Genomic DNA, 12,421 nt, shown 5'->3' with positions numbered 1-12,421 from the left:
GGAGACAGTGGAAATTCTACTTAATACAATTATTAATTTAATTAACTTGAAATAAATCCTTAGATGGTGGGAGCCACCTTCGGATAGGATCGGAAAGGAAACGAAAGGAAATATTAGGACATTGTAACGCTCGCTAATGCGGAGGATCCACTGCTTAGTAGTTTGCAGGAGATTTAGTGCATTCTTGACCTGTCTAGATAACAAATTGTAGGAAAATTTCATTTAACGTCATGCGTCTTCACGAATTTACAATTCGCACCGTGCCTTTTAATTATTTACATTTTCAAGAATTTACAAATAGCACCCCTATACATTGACTATATTATAAAGAAATCTATTCTTTTAGTATCTATAAATAAAGCCGTCTATTTTCTAGAAACTTTTTTTTGAAAAAAAAATCAAGAAGCTTTTATAAATCAACTTCGATGGGTACAAAAAAAACTCTATTTGAGTCGGAGACCAAAAATGAAATTAACTCGGAAGAAAAATTCTCATTCTAAGTACATCTATAGCCTAAAGATCTATCCTAATTTGTAAGTCAATCAGTAGCATGACCGGCTTCTCTAATGATACAAGTAACTCTACAATTTTCAAAATTGAGTGTTAGATTAAAAATATCATCAACCAAAGACTTGACCGACCAAGTCGGTTAGCATCTAAGATCGACCATTTGAACCAGTATCTGCAAGTCTGCTCCACCTAGAGGTTCCCGATGTTTCTATCTAGAGGTTGACGAGGGCCTCCTTCATTGCAACTGCTTCCACTTGAAGGGCTGACAAGAACACTCTGCATCTAACCCCTGTAAGAAAAGGAATACAATTAGCCCGTCAGGCCATGAAGCCTACCCCTACTAGATCTTTTTGGCTCACAAAAGAGCCATCAGTGTTAACCTTACACCACTCAGAGAGTGGAGGTTCCTATCGAACCATACAGTTAGCAGAAACTAGTTTCATGTGACTGACAAAAGTGTTCTCCAGATAATCATTAGTAAGAAGCGATTGAGATCCTCCAATCTACTATAAGAGGGCAGCAATAAAAGCGACGAGCCAAACCCAAGAGTACTTAAGTAGGTTCTCCCTCTCAAAGAGCTAGTCCATTTATACCTAGTTGTCCCAAAAGGTAAAGTGGATTGCGAGGTGAGGCATGACCCACCTCCAAAGGGTATGGGCCACCCTACAGTGAAGAAAGAGATGCAAGATGCTTTCATTAACAAGAGAGCAAAAGGAGCAAACCGTGTTAGCAAAAAGACCAATAATATTGAGATAGTTTTAATAGGGATTTTCCCTTTCCATAAGAAAATTTTATTAGGAGAAACATGGAGAGACTAAATAAGTTTCCAAAATTTCTCGCTGTCCTCAGGTCTTAGCAAAAAAGTCGTAACTGCTTTAGACGTGGCAAGCCCAAAGGAATGATTCTATTGAAGTTTGGCTCAAATTTAGATTTTTCAGATATATTATGTTGAGACGTTCCAACAGGCCCTTGGGGCGTTGAAATGCAATTTCTCAAGAGAATTTGCACTCTTCAGGCATTTGAACGACCCCACAGGCTTTTGAACGCCCTCCTGCGCTCCAGATTAGAGTTTTGCTGGCGTTCGAACCCAAGCAAGCTTTTCAGCAGATTTTAGTCAGCCTTATAAATAGAAATGTTTAGGTTTTAGGGTTGAAAATGGGCATTTTGCATGAGTAAAATATTAGAGAAAAGAGCCATCGTTGTTTAGAATGATATTAGAGTGATAAGCTCAACATCCCATAGATCAGTTATAATAAGGTTTGTCACTTTACTAGAAAAGCATCTATAGTCTATATTCACAAAGGTAGGCCACTTGTCAAATGGAATAGGAGAGATCCAAGGGTCCCCTAGATAATAGACACAAAGAGTCATCAAGTCCATGAACAATGTTTTGACATTTTCAGAAACCAAGGATAGGGGACTCCATATCTAGCTTTAACCATAGTAGTCCACATTCCTCCATACCCTTAAGAACATGAGTGACGTTCTTAGTGATCAAGGACAAATGGGTAAGGCACAATGTTTTGATCCTGAGGCCTCCAAGTCTTAGATTGGGTGGTTTGATCACAACTAACAGGTGAAGACCTTTTGAATTTTTCTCTTTCTCTCATAAAAATTTTCTCGAAATTTTAGCAATTCTATCAATAACCACAAGCGTAGTCCAAGTGGAGGACACAAATGTACATGTATAGAATTCAGCATAGAGTTAATAAAGACAACTCTGCCTATTTGAGAGAGCGTAGCCTCTTCCAGCATGCCAGTTTACTCTCAACTCGTGAGAGAAAGTCCTCATGGTCCCTAATTAATAGCCTATTAGGGAAATTTTTTTGACCCAAGGTATTTAAATAGAAACACACCAGCATGCATGTTTAAACAACTAAGAATAATAGTGCGAAGGCTAAGAGAAATCTTATAAGGGAAGAACAACTCAAATTAGTAACGAACTTAAACTAAGCCAGTAGAGACATCAACTTTAAACAAGATGAAGGACAAGCCTTAAATGACTAAGAATAGGTTATCTACATACATGAAGTGTCTAATTTAAATCTCATTGTTAAGGGAAAGCGGGATGATGTCCGCCAATCCAAAGACCTCCTCGAGATATGTAACAACCCAACTTTAAACAATGTTATAAAAAAAATTATGGGCACAACGTGGCCAGCCACACTATAGCCAACTACATGCTCATGCAGCCCCATGAGGCATGGGGGTGCCACGCATCGCTAACGCCCCCGCAGCAATGGGCCCCGGTGTCGCCGCCTTTGTAACAAGCTATCCCTAAAAAAATAAAAAAATAAAAAAATTGTGTGGCACGACATGGCCGGCCACAATGTGGCTAGCCTCGTGCCATGTTAGGGTGGCGCGGGTCGGGAGTGCCACACACCCCCAGTCGTTGGCCTGGCCAACCAGGCCGGGCCATCTAGCTCTAGTGGGCTCGCCGACACCGCAGCTACAGTGCTGACATCCCCACCACCTTTCTCTCTCCTCTATCTCTCTTTTTCGATATCTATCTCCCTCTCTCTCTCTCTCTCTCTCCCCCCACTCTTGCCATCGTCGTAATCACCACCAAGGGTGAGCCTCCTCTCTCTTTTCTCCTCTTTTCCCTTTCTTTCTCTCTCTCTATCTCCCTCTCTCTTTCTTGCTTGGGCTCTGGCTTGCCGGAGCCGAGCCGTTGGCTGGTCACCAGCAGCTGGTGCCCTCCCTGCTAGCTTGGGTCTGCACCCTCCCTTCCCTTCCCTTCTCTCTTCTTCTTCTTCTTCTTCTTCTTCTTCTTCTTCTTCTTCTTCTTCTTCTTCTTCTTCTTCTTCTTCTTCTCCTCAGTGTGCAACTGGCTGCAGTGGTACTGGGCTCGGCCCAGCACCCTGCTGTGCTGTGGTGTTGGGTCGAGCCCATTACTGTAGAAAAGAGGATTTTATCATTCCCTGCAATTGAATGAGGCCACATGGTTCGAATCTACTAGGAACAATTATAAAATCAGCTCCAGCAAGCATCATTCTCCACACAGATTCTAGCGAATCACCCTATAGTTCTGGCCAGCATATATCCATCAATTTTTATCAGCCTTCCTAGTTGGGTGGCTACCTCCTCTAGCAAGTCGTACGACCAATGTTCCCTTAGTAGCCCTGTAAGTTGAATCCAAACTAGAGCAATGAGGATCTCCTCCGACAAGGACTAAAATTGGGCCGCCAATGGATCAAGTTTAGGATGAGGCCATGGAAGGTCTAAGGACCCCTGTGAGCACATTAATCATATAATGCTCAAAAGAAAATTTAAATGTGAAAAAACCTAAAGCCATGTCTATTACCTGAAGGAAACCGACTAGCTTCCGTCTCCTCGTCATCTCTTGGACTAGGTGAGATAGCGGAGGAGGTTGACCCAAGAACTTCCTAATTAAGCTAAAATGCCATTCTGCTCTACTCTCGGCCACTCGAGCTGCATCCATAGGCTTGTAGGAGCCAGATGCCTCCCTTATCTTACTAATAATGGAGCCATAAAGAGAGGTCATTTTTGATACACTTAGTTAAGATTTTTTCTTATTACATTAGGTGTTTACTTTTATTAAAATAAAATTTCTGTAGGTCGCGTTCTAATGCAGGAGGGGACGCATTCGAGCGCTCTTGTGAATACCTTCATCAAGTTCGCAAATATAGATAACGCATATTGTGCGATCGACGGGAATCCTCTAGAATTAGGGTTTCATATTATTTTAGGACTTATTGGCTAACCTCTATAAATATATGGATGGCAGTCAACTTTACTATGGAATAGGATTATTGATTTTTTGCCTCCTATCTTCTCTCTAGACTTCTCCCTCCTCCCTCTTCACCATCCTTCCACCTCTATAGTTGGCAAGGTTTCTTCTAACTTCTAATATCCCTTAACTATCAAGCCACCCCTCTTATTTGGGATCTCGACCAATTTGTTCCCTTCATCTACTTCCCTTAATCACATCCACAATCCACCCTCATCTCCATACCCATCCAAAACCCTAATATTCACTCCACTTGTTACCACCACCACTACTCACGTTATTCCCTATTTTTGTCCCTATTACAGTTCGAATCTACGAAGGGCGTAAATACAAAAGTTGTATATCAGGAAGTTACGGATCTAACCCTATTAGTTTTGTAATTTTTTTGACTAAATGAGAATATCTGACAAATATTTTCCCACGGTTGCGCGGACTACTTCCTATGATAAATTCAGATTTTAAAGGAATTGTTCCGTAGCCGACCTTTTGGTACAAGAACCCATCAAAGTAGTATTAGAGCCATGCGAACCTCAGACCTCAATTAATAGTTAAAATAAGGAAGATGACATCAACGAGAAGACCTATGGAGAGCATACCGACAAAGGAGGACTCAATGCACGATGATCCTAACCCTGAGGCTGATTCCTTTAGAGCAACTACGGCAAGACAGAGTCAACCTACTTCCATGGGTTCAAATATGGATGAACTTAGGGGCATGTTCTAAACATTATTGCATAGAGTTGACAACATGCAAAAGGATCACAATAAATTCAAGGAATATGTCATGAATCAATTAGATTCGTCATCTCCTCGACAACGAACGGAGTTTCAAGAAGGACCAGCGGTGGGACCTTATTGAACTAATACCCCACAGGTCCAGGTGCGTCATATGAGTGTCAATGATCCCCTCTACCTATGCCTACACATCATCCCCCACCTTCATTACAAAACCCAAGACCGGCGGTGGTGGAACCCGAGAGGCGTGTGGCACTGGTGTGCTTCGTTGATGAGGTGGATTGACACTTTGAGGATGAGGTTGATTCCTATGGAGATGGTGATGGATGTGTTCAAGGATTTAGAGAAAGTGTTCAATCTGCACAAAGGTTTAGACCTAAAGTAAGGATCTTTCGCGAACCCGACAATGCAATTCGGGGGAGAACCGCATGCTTGGACTTCCCAAAATTTTAAGATAGTGATCCAACGGATTAGGTGCTTCAAGTTGAACAATATTTTGATTGTCAAGATACAGCGAAAGATGCAAAAGTTCATATGGCAAGCTTTCACCTCCAAGGAATGGCATTGCATTGGTATAGATCGGTTATTAAAGTGGTGGATTTATCAGATGGGCTGATTTTTATAGGAGAATTACACGCAGATTTGGGACAGCGGTATATGAAGATTTTTCTGCCACATTAAGCAAGATAGTTTAGAGGGTTACCGTATTGGAGTCTCAAGCTGAGTTTGAAAGAGCTAATAGTCGTTGTGAGTCACCGTGGCCCGAACGGACATTGATGAGTACATTTATTTCAGGGCTGTGGGATGAGATTCAAACGGATGTTCGTGCTCTATGCCCTACTACTCTTGACGGGGCCTTTGAGAAGGTCGTGAGGATGGAACAAAAGCATAGGACTCTAAAGATGGCAACGAAAATCAATTGGGGCAACCGAGATGGGCGGTTTGCACCTAGAACGCCGTTGGAAATTTTGCGGTTTCAAAAACAACGGCTGCGATCACTAGACCATGACCACCTTTGAGACCTTCTTCCGATGTTAGAGGATGCACTAGAACCCCCTTTCGAACTCTCACACCTGCCTAGGTGGAGGAGCGAAGAGCGAAGAGCATTTGCTTTCGATGTGATGAGCGTTTCACCCCTGGTCATCGATGTTCTAAACCGATCGGGAGTGTGATGCTTATCAATAGTCTTGAAGAGGATGATGAGGTTGTTGATGATGGAGAGTGTCCAGAGGAGGTCCATGAGGAGGCTGTTATGGAGGGCGTTGAGGAAGATATCCAAGCTGAAATATCGATGCATGCATATTCGGGTACTTCTATGCCGAGGATGTTATGGGTAGACAGACTCGTTAGAAAGCATTATGTGCACATCCTTATCGATTTGGGGGAGTAAACATAACTTTCTAGATGAGAGGCTAGTGAGGAGATTGGGTTTGGATGCTGAACCAACCACAGGATTTGACGTTACTATTGGAGATGGCACAAAGCTTAGGGCGAAGAGATTGTGTCGTTGGGTCGATATACGGGTACAAGGACACGACATCATTATGGACTTGTATCTGTTGACACTGCAAGGAGCAGACATTGTCCTTGGTGCTCAGTGGTTACAAAGTTTGGGATCCGTCACATTTAATTTTTGGAGCATGTGGATAAAATATAAATAAGGAAACAAAGATATGCAGCTTGATGGTGGTCGGTCTTCGTCGATTCCTGCGATGCAGCCTATGGTGGGGCTGCCTTGTGCGTTTGATTTGGCCTATCTTCTTCACTTAGGACTAGTAGGAGATGAGCCTCAAACGAGTTTAGGTACTACTATTCAATTGTTTAATTTATGAGATAACTTTTCTAGACTGTTTGAGGAGCCATAGGAGCTACCGCCGAGAAGAGTGGCGAACTATCGCATAGAGATTGTACCCGAGGCTACACCGGCGAACGTGAGGCCATATCGATATCCACATATGCAAAAATAAGTTATCTCAAAGATGGTTGTCGAGATGTTGGAGCAAGGCCTCATTCAACCAAGTCATAGCTTATACTCATCCCCTGTGCTATTAGTGCGAAAAAAGGATGGAACATGGCGTTTTTGTGTCAACTATTGAGCACTAAATGCTATCACCGGCAAGGACCAGTATCCCATTCCTGTTATCAAGGAGTTGCTGGATGAGCATATAGGGGCGACTATATTTAGTAAGCTTGACTTGAGAGCCAGGTATCATCAAATTAGAGTTTACCCGGTGGATGTGCATAAAACTGCATTTCGGACTCCAGACGGGCATTACGAGTTCTGAGTGATGCATTTTGGTCTCACCAATACTTCAGCTACCTTTCAAGGCCTCATGAATGATATATTTCAGCCTCTCTTGCAAAGGTATGTCTTGATATTTTTTGACGATATTTTGGTGTATAGTAGGACTGAATTGTAATATTAGTGGCATTTGGAGGACGTGCTGAATTTATTAAAGAAAAACTAATTGAAGATCAAGAAGTCCAAAAGTGGAGTACTTAGGCCACATCATTTCAGTGGATGGTGTAGCGGCAAATCCTCAAAAAGTTGCATGAATGACCGCTTGGCCTATTCCTATTATTACCACTAGATTGAGAGGATTTTTGGGCTGACCAGATATTATTGTCGATTCATCACCGATTATGGCAAGATCACTGCTCCTCTTACTTCTTTGTTGAAGGACTCTTTTAGATGGATGGATGAAGCTACTTTAGCCTTTGAAAAATTAAAAACAGCAATGACGACGGCACCCGTTTTAGCGCTACTGAATTTTTCCAAATAATTCATTGTGAAATGTGATGTGTCAGGTATTGGCATAAGAGCTGTACTAATGCAAGAAGGACGTCCCATTGTCTATCTTAGCAAGGCTTTATTACAAAAATCTTAGCAATTATCAACTTATGAAAGAGAGATGTTGGCAATTCTACATGCGATGACAAAGTGAAGACCTTATTTGATCGATAGGTGATTCATTATCCGAACCAATCAAATGAGCCTTCCATACTTTATGGGACAATGCATATACATTCCGGCACAGCAGCGATGGGTCACAAAATTGTTAGGGTATGATTATGAAATCCAATACAAGAAGAGAACAGAAAATAGAGCGGCGGGTGCACTATCGCGCCAATCAGATACCGCCGAGCTTCTATTCATCTCCTACCTTTCCTTTCCTTGATGAGTTGAGGTATGCATGTACATCTGACCCAGATATTTTAAGATTGTTGTAGGAGGTGATGGATGATCCGGAGCGCCATCCAGAGTTGGAGAATTGAGACGGATTGCTGCTGGACCGCGGATGCATTCGAGTGCCCGCAAATAATGGATTGTGACAGAAATTGGTTGAGCACTTCCACCAAACTCTAGAGGCTTGTCATGAGGGTGTCTTGAGGACTTATAGGAGGATATCTTAGAGTTGCAAGTGGCCAGGATTGAGGCGGGATGTGAGAAGTTTTATCCGTGCTTGCGAAGTCTGTCAAAGGGCTAAGGCAACCACATTCAAACCAGTCGGGTTACTACAGCCTTTACCTATACCGGACCGTGTTTGGGAGGACATTTTTATGAATTTCATAGAGGGTCTTCTGCTGGTATGTGGTTATTCTATTATCTTTGTGGTGGTTGACAGATTGAGCAAGTATACATACTTTTCGGCATTGAATTTCAGTTCGGCCTACTATCCACAGATGGACGGTCAAACCGAGGTGATCAATCAAGGCATTGAGCAGTATTTGAGGTGATTTGTTGGAGAGATGCTGAGACAATAGTTGGAATTCTTACCATGGGTGGAGTGCTCTTATAACACCGCCTACCATAGCAGCATTGACATGACTCCATTTGAGGTGGTGTATGGACACACGGCTCCGACGTTACGTGCTTATGATCTAGTGGCCTCTGCAGACCGGACCGAGGTGGACTTAGCGTTGATAGATAGAGATGCTACATTGAGGAGATTGCGTGCTCATCTTAAACTTGCTCAAAACCACATGAAGCAAGTTTATGATCATAGCCGTAGGGAGTAGGAGTTCGACATCAATAGTTGAGTGTTTATGAGGGTGCAACCGTATCGACAGGTGACATTGCGTCCAATGTGTAATCAAAAGTTAGCACATCGCTACTTTGATCTGTTTCAGGTGTTGGAGCATATTAGTCCAGTTGCATATTGATTGGAGCTGCCGGAGGGATCAAGAGTGCATCTTGTCTTTTATATTTCATTACTAAGGGAGTGCATTGGAAATCATAAGATCATTGGATCAGTTCTACCGGAGTCATTAGAGGAGATAGAGATTATAAAGCTAGTTCGTGTACTTGCTAGACGCCGACGACATGGTACGAAATTGGAGATAGAGATCTAGTAGAGTGGCTTGGCAAGCCATCTAATAAGGCGACATGGGAGTTAAAGACTGATATCTTAGAGCGTTTCCTCGACTTTTTAACTTGAGAGCAAGGTGGGGGGAGCGTGGTGGGCTGATACACTTAGTTAGGATCTTTTTTTATTGCATTAGGTGTTTTTTTTATTAAAATAAAATTCTTGTAGGTTGCGTTCGAACGTAGGAGAGGGCGCATTCGAACACCCTTGTGAATGCCTATATCAGGTTTTCAAATACAGAGAACGCATATTGTGCGTCCAAACGTGGTTGGGCAAGTTTGAACGCCCGCGTTCGAACACCTGTATCGCGTTCGCACATCTAGAGATGGAACTTTTTAAGTGCGTTCGAACGCAATTAACAAGAATCCTCTAGAATTAGGGTTTCATATTGTTTTAGAACTTGTTGGCTAGCCTCTATAAATATGTTGATAGCAGCTAACTTCATTATGGAATTGGATTATTGATTTCTTACCTCATATCTTCTCTTTAGACTTCTCCCTCCTCCCTCCTCCCTCTTCCCTCTTCACCATTCTTCCACCTCTATAATTGACAAGGTTTTTTTAACTTCTAATCTTCCTTGACTATCGAGCCACCCCTCTTCATATTGTGCGTCCAAACGTGGTCGGGCAAGTTTGAACGCCCGTGTTCGAACACCTGTATCGCGTTCGCACATCTAGAGATGGAGCTTTTTAAGTGCGTTCGAACGCAATTAACAAGAATCCTCTAGAATTAGGGTTTCATATTGTTTTAGAACTTGTTGGCTAGCCTCTATAAATATGTGGATGGCAGCTAACTTCATTATGGAATTGGATTATTGATTTCTTACCTCATATCTTCTCTTTAGACTTCTCCCTCCTCCCTTCTCCCTCCTCCCTCTTCACCATTCTTCCACCTCTATAATTGATAAGGTTTTTTTAACTTCTAATCTTCCTTGACTATCGAGCCACCCCTCTTCTTTTGGATCTCGACCACTTCGTTCCCTTCGTCTACTTCTCTTAAGCACATCCACAATCCACCCTCATCTCCATACCCATCCAAAACCCTAACATTCACTCCACCCATCACCACCACCATCATCCATGTTATTTCGTATTTTTGTCCCTGCTATAATTCGAATCTGGTAAGAGCATAAATACGAAAGTTGTAGATCAGGAATTGAATTTACGGATCTAACTCAATTAGTTTCGTAATTTTTTAACTACAGGAGAATATCTGAAGAATATTTTCTCATAGTTACGCAGACTGCTTCCTGCTATAAATTCATATCTTAAAGGAATTGTTCCGTAGCTGACCCATCAGCTTCGGAGGAGGAGCTCGAGTCTTATGCAACCTTGAAAAGTTGAGCACAAGTTGAGGGGACCACGTTCTCCAGTAGACTCTTAGGCATCCACTTAGCCTTTTGAGGTAGAAACCTTGTTTTACGAAGCTCTTGGGGAGCCTTAACCACAGCAGCCCAATAAATTCCTCGAAGGCTTTCTCTTTTAACAGGCTCTTCTGCTCTTTAATTTTAGAGACCTAATTTACTATATAAGATATCTAAAAATAAACTTTATAAGATATCTAAAAATATGTTAATCAAATATTATATGACAAAAAAAATATATATATCTACTCAATATACCCAATCTGGATTAGCAGTCTTCATTCCTCCTCCAATAACTGAAGCCCAGCTTTGTTTCTTTTCCGGCGGAAAAGCGAGCTTTGGATCCGACGGGTCATCACCTCCCCCCCAACCTTCTTTAGCACCCGCCCCCGAATCGCCGGAGCACTTCAGCAAACAGTGAAACAATGACGAATTCGTTCAGGCCACGTAGCATACATGCCAAACACCCGTCAGACATGTCCAGCGTGGTCTATCCTATATCTCTTAGTGTCATATCCTATATGGGATATTTTAGTTCCTAACAAAAAAGTCATCGGACACGTATTTGACTCTATTACACTCCACACGTGTGGAGTGTGTGCTAACTTCCATTACAGTTGATTTGGCGGCAGATGAATCAGAGCCGTTGGTTTGCTGACCGATCAATCAGAGCCGTTCTTACACCACTCCGTCAACTATAAATGGTAGTATTAGCAAAATAACCTCCCATCTCATTCCTCTTAGAGTTGTTTCTTCTTCCGTTGTTCTTTTTCTTTCTAAGCTTACCATTCCTTGATCTCTTCAACTCTTCTTTTGCTGATTAAAAAATTCTGAATAAAATAAACAAAAGGTATTACGATGCATAAACGGGATTTCGAGGGAAGCATCGTTTGTGTTCGCAAGTGGGCGTGAATGCCCGAAAGTCACTGTCATTCTTATATATTTTCGCAAGTGGGCGTGGGGTTTGGTAAAGTTAAGCTAACAGAACTAACAGCAGGGTGTTTTCTGAAAATATTAATTGAATCATAGGGCTCGATCTGCAAATATTAAAAATGTATGGTGTATATACAAATTTAGCTAAAAGGCAGGGTGTTATATACAAATTTCCCTTTATTTTATTTCGTTTGATGGGTTGTGTTGCCTAACCAGGCTTTAGGGGTATAAATAAATGTCAAGGTTGGACACCGCCGGAGCCGGCACCGATTCATCTGTCACCAAACCAACGTGCTCTGATTCATCTGTCACCAAACCAACGATCCTGATTCATCTATCGGGCCTTCAGTGTCCATTATCGACGAATACTTTGCACAGAAAGGGGTGAAGGAAGACTACTTATTCTTCAAACAAGTTGATAGTTTTTACATTAATAACTTATACACCTCCGACTTTTAGAAAAAAAGTTATATACATCACCTTACTTTTTAACAAAATTATAATTTATACCCTACAGTTTTAGTGTTTATTAACTATAAATGCTAGCGTTAGCAATAAACCTCCCCCCTCTCATTCCTCTAGAGTTGTTTCTTCTGTTGCTCTTTCTCTTTCTAGACTTCCATTCTTTGATCTCTTCATCATCTCTATTCCCGTCCGGTTCTCAGGTTTTCAGGTGGAGTAACTTACAACCCTCGTCGTAACTTCCTTTTTTAAATAGACCACTTTTTATTACTGTTGAGCTCGAGATTACGTACGACAGCC

Source organism: Typha angustifolia, chromosome 2 (genome assembly GCF_048772165.1).
Source record: "Typha angustifolia cultivar Huaian chromosome 2, ASM4877216v1, whole genome shotgun sequence".
In the NCBI taxonomy this organism is placed as follows: domain Eukaryota; kingdom Viridiplantae; phylum Streptophyta; class Magnoliopsida; order Poales; family Typhaceae; genus Typha; species Typha angustifolia.
Note: the sequence above shows the minus strand (reverse complement) of the source record.